Source organism: Amblyraja radiata, chromosome 8 (genome assembly GCF_010909765.2).
Source record: "Amblyraja radiata isolate CabotCenter1 chromosome 8, sAmbRad1.1.pri, whole genome shotgun sequence".
Classification (NCBI taxonomy): domain Eukaryota; kingdom Metazoa; phylum Chordata; class Chondrichthyes; order Rajiformes; family Rajidae; genus Amblyraja; species Amblyraja radiata.
In genome coordinates, this window is record NC_045963.1 from 55,844,597 (window position 1) to 55,853,914 (window position 9,318).

Sequence of the window (9,318 nt, forward strand, 5' to 3'; positions counted from 1 at the left end):
CAATGCTGCCTTTTATGAAGTCCATAGTAGTTCACTGCTGAGTTAAGATGGACATTGGTTTGAAAGGTTAATTAGCCACTGTAAATACAAGAACTGGACGAAGCTGAAGAGAATTCAAGGAGAATGAAATGGGATCGCTGGGGAAATGGGTGCATAATGGCCAGCATGTACTTCATGGGCTGAAGGGCCTGCATCTGTGTATGAATCTATGATCTAGTCATTTTACACTTATATTTGTGGGATCCTGCTGTAGGTTTTACATTTCGCACGTCACGTCATAAAAGTGACTGCACTTCATAAAGTATTTAATTGTCCATTAGGGCTTTGGGACATCCTGAGGCAGCGCAAAGAGATACAGAAACAAAAGTTCCCCTTTTTCACTGGGGAACTTATAGCAACCTGTAGAAGCAGACAGAATTAAGTTAAATGATTTTGGAATCTGGTTAAAGCTAGAATCCACCACAGCATAAGCAGGAACTGGATCAGGTCCAATTGAGACGGCATTAAAGGATCTCACAGCATCAGGCAGTGCCAAAGTGGCTCTGGAAGGGGCTCAGAGAGAGGACATTCTTATCCTATCCATTTGCCCAGGTTTTAAACTTTTTTTGCTTCTCCTCAAAGGTCCCAATGCTCTGACTGTGGTGCAGAGTGCATTGGAGTTAGGGTTAAGACAAAGGTTATGGTTACAAACCATGGCGGGCTGAGTGGACCAGATGGCTCCTCCTGTCCACTGCAGTCTTAAGCCGTGCAATCCTTCATCAACCTTCCCTCTGATCCTAACGTCAATGGCCAGTGGCTGGGAATGCTGACAGTTGATTTACAGCTGGTAAAAGTGCCACGCCGACGCCTGAGCCCTAAGACAAAGCAGCTGTGCTCCACACCACTCGACTGATCAGAGGTGGACAGGCTGTGTGTTCGCTCTCCCTTTGGAACCTATGTGCACCTGCCCAGCTTCAAAGCACATCTGCTTGCCAGAGAACAGAGGACATAAATCCAGTTGTTGGCTTTCACTCTGCCCCGGAAACAGCTGGATGATCACACTGTGCGGAGAGCTCAAATTGAGCAGCTTGAGCCGATAACAGTATTTAAGAGCTGTTTAGATAGTCACATGAATATGCAGGCCTTGAAGTGGTATGGATCATGTGGAGGCTGAGGACTTGGTATCATGTTGGGCACAGGTATTGTGGGCTGACGGGTCTGTTCCTGTGCCGTGCTGTTGTACAGTCTATGTTCTAACGCCCTGCAAATTTTTTTCTTACTTTCAGTTTTTTCCTTGTCAGAGCCTGGCTGTGCCTCAGTAACACTGGGCCAGATCCCATACACGGGCCAATAGAGTGTGAGCAATTCCTCCTGCACGAGGCAGCTCAGGGTGTCAAGTTACTTTCCACGGCTATGTACATCCCCAGGGAAGAATATCATTGTTACTCCTAAATCCAAGCTTGCTGCCAACTCCAGCAGGAATAGTGATTCCAACAGAATCATCTCACAATGTCAGGAAAGAGATGACAGCATGTCTGACAAATGGTTAATGATGAAGATAGACACAAAAAGCTGGAGTAACTCAGCGGGCTAGGCAGCATTTAAATGAAATAGATGACGTTTTGGGTCGAGACCCTTCTTCAGACCCGAAACGTCACCTATTTTTTTTTTTTTTTAATAAATATATTAGAAGCAATTGTACAAAAATATAACTAGCGGCATATGACATAATACAGTTATTGTACAGCTTCAATTTTGACTTTTAGCTAAAGTTAAGAGAAAAGAAGAGAGAAAAGGCAAGAGAGAGAAAAAGTGTAATGTGCAAGGATAGAACCCCTAGACTACCAAAGTGCTGTAGCCAAAGAGTGAGTAAGTAAAAGAAATAAGGAAGACATAGAGAAATAAAAAGACAAAAACAGAAAGAAAAAAAAGTGATGATATACCTGCCTCGTATCCTTCCCCACCCATCACCCAACCCGTAATTAGATTTAACTCCAAAGTTGTGTTGCACCATACTATCCTTGTAATAAAACAAAGAATGAATGCTCTGGTTTTTCTGCTAAGACAAGTCTAATATTTTCAAGATGTAGCGTCTCAGACATGTTTGTAATCCACATTTTAAGAGTAGGGACAGATGTATGTTTCCAAAATTTGAGTATTAGTTTTTTCACCGTTATCAGGCCGTAATTGAGGAAACGTCTTTGAAATAATGATAGCTCAAAACAGGCTTCTGACGTACCTAGAATAATCAATTCCGTGTCGCTGTCCAATTTTGTTTTTAGTGCTTTTGAGAGAATTTCAAAAATTCCTCTCCAAAAATTATGTAAGGAATGTGTTATAGTTGCTTCCTGAAGGAGACATTTGTCACAAATAGGAGATACATTTGGAAAGATCTTGTTCAGTTTAGACTTTGAATAGTAGAGTCTATGCAGTATTTTAAATTGAATTAACGTATGTCTAACGTTAATCTATTTATTTTTTCCAGAGATGCTGTCTGACCAGTTGAGTTACTCCAGCTTTTTGTGTCTATCATTGGTTTAAACCAGCATCTGCAGTTCCTTCCTATACACATGCTTAATGGTGTTGTCCAACCAGGTTCTGGTGGTGGAAGTGGAGGAGGCAAGCGGTAGAGTGATACTAAATAATTTCAACTACTCTGCAGCCTGTATCCAGCTTGCTCCATCCCATCCACCCATCACCTCATATGCTCCAACCAGCATCTCCAACCAACATCCAGCAAACCCTCCATTTTAAAACCTGCAACCTTATTTTCAGATCCCTCCCAAGACTCACTGTTGCCTTTCTCTCATCTCTCCCAGCACTACCTCACCCAGGACATTTATGCTTTTACAATTCTGGCCTCCGAATTCCCACTCCACTAATGGAGCCGTGTCTGCAGCTAATAGGGGCTATGCCACGGAAATCCCTCACAAAACTATTCTGTCTGTCTCCCTCCCATGCCTCCCTTCTATCTCCTTCAGGAGCTTCTTAAAGATGGTATACCATATGGTATAGTGATGAGGCAATCGTTAAATGATCAGATAGGTTTAGGTTTATTAATGTCGTGTGTCATAGGTAGTGAAAAGCTTTGTTTTGCATACTATGCAATCAGATCAAATAATACTATTCATAAATACAATCAAGGCAAACGCAAGTACAATAGATAGAGCAAAGGGGAAGATACGGAGTGCAGAATATAGTTCTCATCATTGTCGCGCATCGAGCATTGGGCTAACGGAATCAAGGGATATGAGGAAAAAGCAGGAACGGGTTACTGATTTTGGATGATCAGCCATGATCATATTGAATGGAGGTGCTGGCTCGAAAGGCTGAATGGCCCACTCCTGCACGTATTTTCTATGTTTCTATGCTTCTATCAGTTCCATAGACAAAGACCAATGTCCACAATGGGGTAGAGCTGGATCGGACTATATCCAGCCTATGAAAGGACCGTTCAGAAGCTTGATAACAGTGGTTGTCCATGAGTCTGGTGGTACACACTTTCACGCTTTTGCATCTTCTGTCTGACTGGAGCAGGGAGAAGAGAGAATGATTGGAGTCGGCGAGTTTTTGATTATGTAGGCTACTATTCTGAGGCATCGTGAGGTTTAGATGGAGTCAATGATGGCAAGTCTGATCTGTGTACTAGACTGGGCTACATACACAACTCCCTGCAATCTCCCCCTGCCCAACAGCTTGGGCAGAGCTGTTCACAAACCAACCTGTGATGCATCCCGACAGTACGCTTTCTATTGTGCATCTGTAGATGTACTTATAACCCAAAGACCTGACTTCAAATCCCGCCATGATATCTGTGGAATATAAACACAGTTTATTAGATATAACTTTTATAGAAAATACTCATTACAAATGTACTTCAGGCAAGGAAATCTGCTGTCCCTACCTGAACTGGCCTGCAGTTAACACAAGGCCATTTAAGCTGCAGAGCCTGCAACCTGAAACATTAACTGTGTCTCTTTCCACAGATGCTGCCTGACCAGCTGACTGTTTCCAGCGTTTTCCGTTTTGTTTCAGACTGCCAGTATCTGCTGATTTTGTTTTAATCCACCAACGTGAGGAGCAAAGAGAATGAGCAACAAAGACCAGTCTTGCAGCCACACTCAGATTCTGAAAAATCAAAGCATTAAATAAAGTTGTCCTTGTGTGGCTCATTGTCCATTTTTATTTGATTGTGCTTCGTGTCAAATGCTTCACTTTGCGGCTGCTGCTGGTGTTAAAGAGTTGCTGAGCCATGTGTAGGAAGATGTCCACTCTAAGCTGGTAACTCATTGTGACTTTCAACCATTGCACAGAATGACCAGTCCCAGGAATGCAAACGGTTTCCAAGGCTGCGGATACCTGGCTGTACCACGTCAATTATCACTCTGCCGCTTCCTAACACAAAGGCACGAGGCGGAATGGTTACAGAAATAATGTTTTCACAGCTTTAGACAGTGTAAAAATCAATTCAACGATCAATCCAATTATTGACATACTTTCCCTGTGTGACCTGTCAACAATCAACTCCTCAGCCACTGGCAGGCAGTAATTGCTAGCAAATCTCCCTCTGTGCTGGTTTTAGCTGAAAATATGAGGTCTGGTCAGTAATTAACTAGCCCCAGGAGCAGATGGGGGAGTGAACACTGCTTTACAGCAACAGCTTTGTCCTTCTGATGTTCTTATAGAGTCATACAGGACCCAAGCATTTCACCCCACTGACCATGTAATGCTCACTCACACTCATCCTGTTTTATTCTTGCCACATTCCAAGAACACGGGCAGGAGTAGGTCAGGCCCTTCAAGCCTGGTCCACTATTTAATATGATCATGGCAGATCAATGCTGGCCTCAGCTCCACTTCCGTGACATTTCTCTCTACCCCTCTATTCCACAATCTATCAAATACACATCCACCTCTACTTTAAATATTTCTAATGATCCAGCTTCCACCACCCACCAGGGCAGAAAATTCCATGGATTCACCAGCCTTTACAAGAAGAAATTTCTACATAGCTCAGTTTTCAGTAGCCAGCTTCATAGTTCTGTCCCTTGTTCAAGACTCTCCCACTCGTGAAAACATCCAAATGTTTACCTTGTCAAGCCCCTTTCGGATTTTAGTTTAGTTTAGTTTAGTTCAGTTTAATTTAGTTTTGTTTATTGTCATGTATACCGAGGTATGGTGAAAAGCTTTTGTTGCCTGTTAACCAGACAACGGGAAGACAATACACAATTACAATCGAGCCATTCACATGTACAGATAAATGATAAATGGAATAACAAGTTCAGTGCAAGATAAAGTCCAGTAAATTCCGATCAAAGATAATCTGAGGGTCTCCAATGAAGCCCGAGGGTCTCCAATGATTCAAATGTTTGAATCATTGTTCTAACCTCCAAGGAATACAGATCCATTAGTAGTCTCTATTAGTGGTCTCTATTAGTAGGACAACCTTTCCCATCAACTGCCCCCCAAATTCTACCACTCACTGGCACACAGAGGGCAGTTTATAGAGTCCAATTATCCTATCATTCCACATATCTTTGGGATGTGGGAAGAAACTGGAGCACACGGAGAAAGCCCACTTAGTTACAGGAGCACGCAAACTCCACACAGTTAGTCAGTATTGAACTCAGGTCAACAAGAGATGGGAGAGGTATTAAAAGAATACATCTCGTCTGTTTCTACTGAGGAGAAGATTGTGGAAACAACAAAATTGAGGCACAGGAGTTGTTATGTCTTAGATTAAATATGAGTTACCAAGAGGTCGTGCTGCAGTTTGAAAGTGTATTAAAGTGGATAAATCCCAATGATCTGGCCAATGAACCCTCGGACCTTGTGGAAAGCTCGGAAAGAAATTGTAGTCTCTTACAGAGATATTTGCAAGATTGCCTCAGGTGAAGGTCCAGAGGACTGGTGGTTAATGTTGTACCATTATTTAAGTAAGGGATGCAGGGACATGCCAGGGAACTGCAGGCCTAATGTCAGTGGTGGGAAAGTTTTCAGATTAGTTTGGTGTTAGTTTAGAGACACAGCGCGGAAACAGGCCTTTCGGCCCACCAAATCCGCGCCGACCAGCAATCCCTGCACACTTACTATCTTACACACACTGGGGACAATTTACAATTTCACCAAAGCCAATTAACCTGCAAAGCTGTACATCTTTGGAGTGTGGGTGAAAACCGGAGCACCCGGAGAAAACCCACATAGGTGAGAACTTACAAACTCTGTACAGGCAGCACCTGGGGTCAGGATCGAACCCGGGTCTCTGGCACTGTGAGGCAGCAACTGTACCACTGTGCCACAATGCCGTCCTGTTCTTGCAGGGGCTTCTTAAGGACAGAATCTACCAGCAATTGGATAGGCACAGACTGATTAGGGATAATCAGCATATCTCTGTAGTTGGGAAATCATGCCTCACAAAACCGAAAGAATATTTGAAGTGGTCATCAAAGGGATTGATTTGGGGAGACAGTGAGTGCTGTCTATATGAACTTCAGCAAGGCCTTTGATAAAGTCTCAAATGGTAAAATAATCCTGAAGGTTAGATTGCATGGAATCCAAGATGAGCTGCCAAATGGATTTAAAATTAGCTTGGAGGAGGGAGTCAAAGGGTAGTTGTGCTGAAGACACAAGGAACTGCAGATGCTGTTTATCAAAAAAAAAACATAAAGTGCTGGGTCAGGCAGCATCTTTGGAGAACGTGAATAGGTGACATTTCGAGATGTGCTAGGTCCACTGATATTTGTTGTATATATTAATAATTTGGATGACAATGTTAGGAACGTTGTTTTAAAGGGATTTACATCAGTTGGGAAGGTGGACTAAGAATAGCAAATAATATTTAACTCTGACAAGAGTGAGGTGGGGCACTTTGGTATGTCAAACCAGGCCCAGTAATTGTTATATTCCTGTAGGCTGCGGAACCCTGGGAGCTTCTGCCGCTGCGCACAATGCTCTGGGAGCTTATATGGGAGATGTGGGAATAGGAAGGATTTACAAAACTCTGGGCCAAATGCAGGTAAATGGAACTAACATGGCGTCAGCATGGACAAGTTGGGCCAAAGGGCCTGTTTCCGTGCCTTCTAGCTCTATGTCTGCACAACTTGTGATGGAAGTCAACATGCTGATACATTTGTTCACGATCTTCACGACGGTCCAGGAGATACAGAACTAAAGAAAGAAAGGTAGACACAAAGTTTTAAGAAAGAACTGCAGATGCTGGTAAAAGCAAAGGTGGACACAAAATGCTGGAGAAACTCAGCGGGTGATGCAGCATCTTTGGAGAGATGGAATTGGCGACGTTTCGGGTCAAGACCCTTCTTCAGGCTGATGTCAGGGGAGGGGGTAAGACAAAGAAAGAATGTAGGCGGAGACAGTGGGACTAGTGGGAGAACTGGGAAGGGGGGGAGGGGGGGGATGAAGAGAGAGAGCTAGGGCTAACTGAAGTTAGAGAATTCAATGTTCATACCGCTGGGGTGTAAACTACCCAAGCGAATAGTGCCTTTCACAATGTTTCAGGCCATAAATTGTTTCCGGCATAACCGGCCATTTTTATGAATATTAGTGAATGATATTGGCGAAAGATGGCCAGAACACTACTTCTCTTCTTAAAAATATTGGGATGCCTTACAGCCACACGAGAGGGAAAGATGGCAACTTGATGAGCCTCTCCTCAGTCTGTCGTTCCCCGATGGCCGGGAGATGCTGATAGCTTGCGGATCATTTGTCCAGCATTAAGATCAAACATCTCACTGTCCGAGAATGGCACTGACTGATGGGGGTGACTTAGAAATGGGTCAAAGGCGTTGGTCAGATTTCAGAGCAAGCCATTAGAGAGGGGCGTTATCTAATCCATCTGTCACTTTATATGTGAGAATATTTGTAATAAATACTAAGCACTGACACTTTGAAGTCTTGCTCTGATTGGAAACACCAGCTCTCAGTCCTTGTGAGATCACCTTTTGTTTACGTTTTCTTCTCTGACAGGCATGCACCTAACAAACACGAAGCCTTTACATGCACACTGCTGCTGAGGTGTGCATATGCACCTATAGACGCACAGATTCATGTATAGTACGCCAATTCAAACAGGCAGCCAGATACAGCAGTGAATCTCTGGAACTCTCTGCCACAGAAGGTACTTGAGGCCAGTTCATTGGCTATATTTAAGAGGGAGTTAGATGTGGCCCTTGTGGCTAAAGGGATCAGGGGGTATGGAGAGAAGGCAGGTACAGGATACTGAGTTGGATGATCAACCATGATCATATTGAATGGCGGTGCAGGCTCGAAGGGCCAAATAGCCTACTCCTGCACCTATTTTCTATGTTTCTATGTTTCTATGTTACACACTCAGACATATTCACATACTCACACACACACACACCATCAGGTAGTATCACAACGTTTAAGAAACATTTGGACAGGTACATGGATAGAATAGTTTTAGATGGATATGGGCTAAACGCAGGCAGGTGGTAGTAGTGCAGGTGGGGCATTTTGGTTGGTGTGGGGCAAAAGTAGGAATGGGGTACTGATTTTGGATAATCAGCCATGGTCATATTGAATGGCGCCGCTGGCTTGAAGGGTCAAATGGCCTACTCCTGCACCTATTTTCTATGTTTCTATATGTCGAGCCGAAGGGCCTGTTTCTACGCTTTATGGCTTTATGACCCAATGGCACACATATTCTCACACACTTGTTTTTCTACACAGCATCTACTTCATATTTTATCAGGAACAACGAAAAACCGAATGGCACAGCAGTGCTAAAACATGGAAGTGCAGATGCTGGTTTACCAAGGGAAGACATGAAATGCTAAAGTAACTCGGCGGGCCCCACTGAGTTACTCTGGACAGTCTGAAAAAGGATCCTGACCCAAAATGCCACCTACCCATGTTCTCCAGTGATGCTGTCTGGCCTGCTGAGCTACTCCAGCATTTTGTGTCTTTCCTGGCCACAGTGATGTAGTAAGTAGAGCTGCTGTCTCACTGTACCAGACACCAGGGTTTAATCCTGACCTTCCGTGCTGTCTGTGTGGAGTTTGTTTGTTCTCCTCCAGGTGCTCCGGTTTCCTTGTGGGTCTCCTCCAGGTGCTCCGGTTTCCTCCGACATCCCCATAGACGAAGGGTAGTATCTGGGCAGAGTTGAACACAAAGTACCAATACCAATAATAAATGCATAGCAATGCCAATGTAGGAAGAATGGGATTACTGAAGGATTAGTGCAAAAATGAATGGCTGGTGGTCGGCAAGGACCCAAAAGACCAAAGGGCCTATTTTTGTGCTGTATCACTCTCTAACTCAGGACCGTTAATGGCCTCTCAATAGACAATAGACAATAGG

General features: G+C 43.8%; 1 long non-coding RNA gene across 1 annotated transcript; it reads left to right on the plus strand.

The window, feature by feature from the left end:
* The first annotated feature begins 948 nt into the window (after positions 1 to 948).
* On the plus strand, positions 949 to 4,164 carry LOC116975767. Its single transcript, XR_004412759.1, has 2 exons — positions 949 to 1,178; positions 3,966 to 4,164. It is a non-coding gene; the product is annotated as an uncharacterized LOC116975767 (long non-coding RNA).
* The last annotated feature ends 5,154 nt before the right edge of the window (positions 4,165 to 9,318 follow it).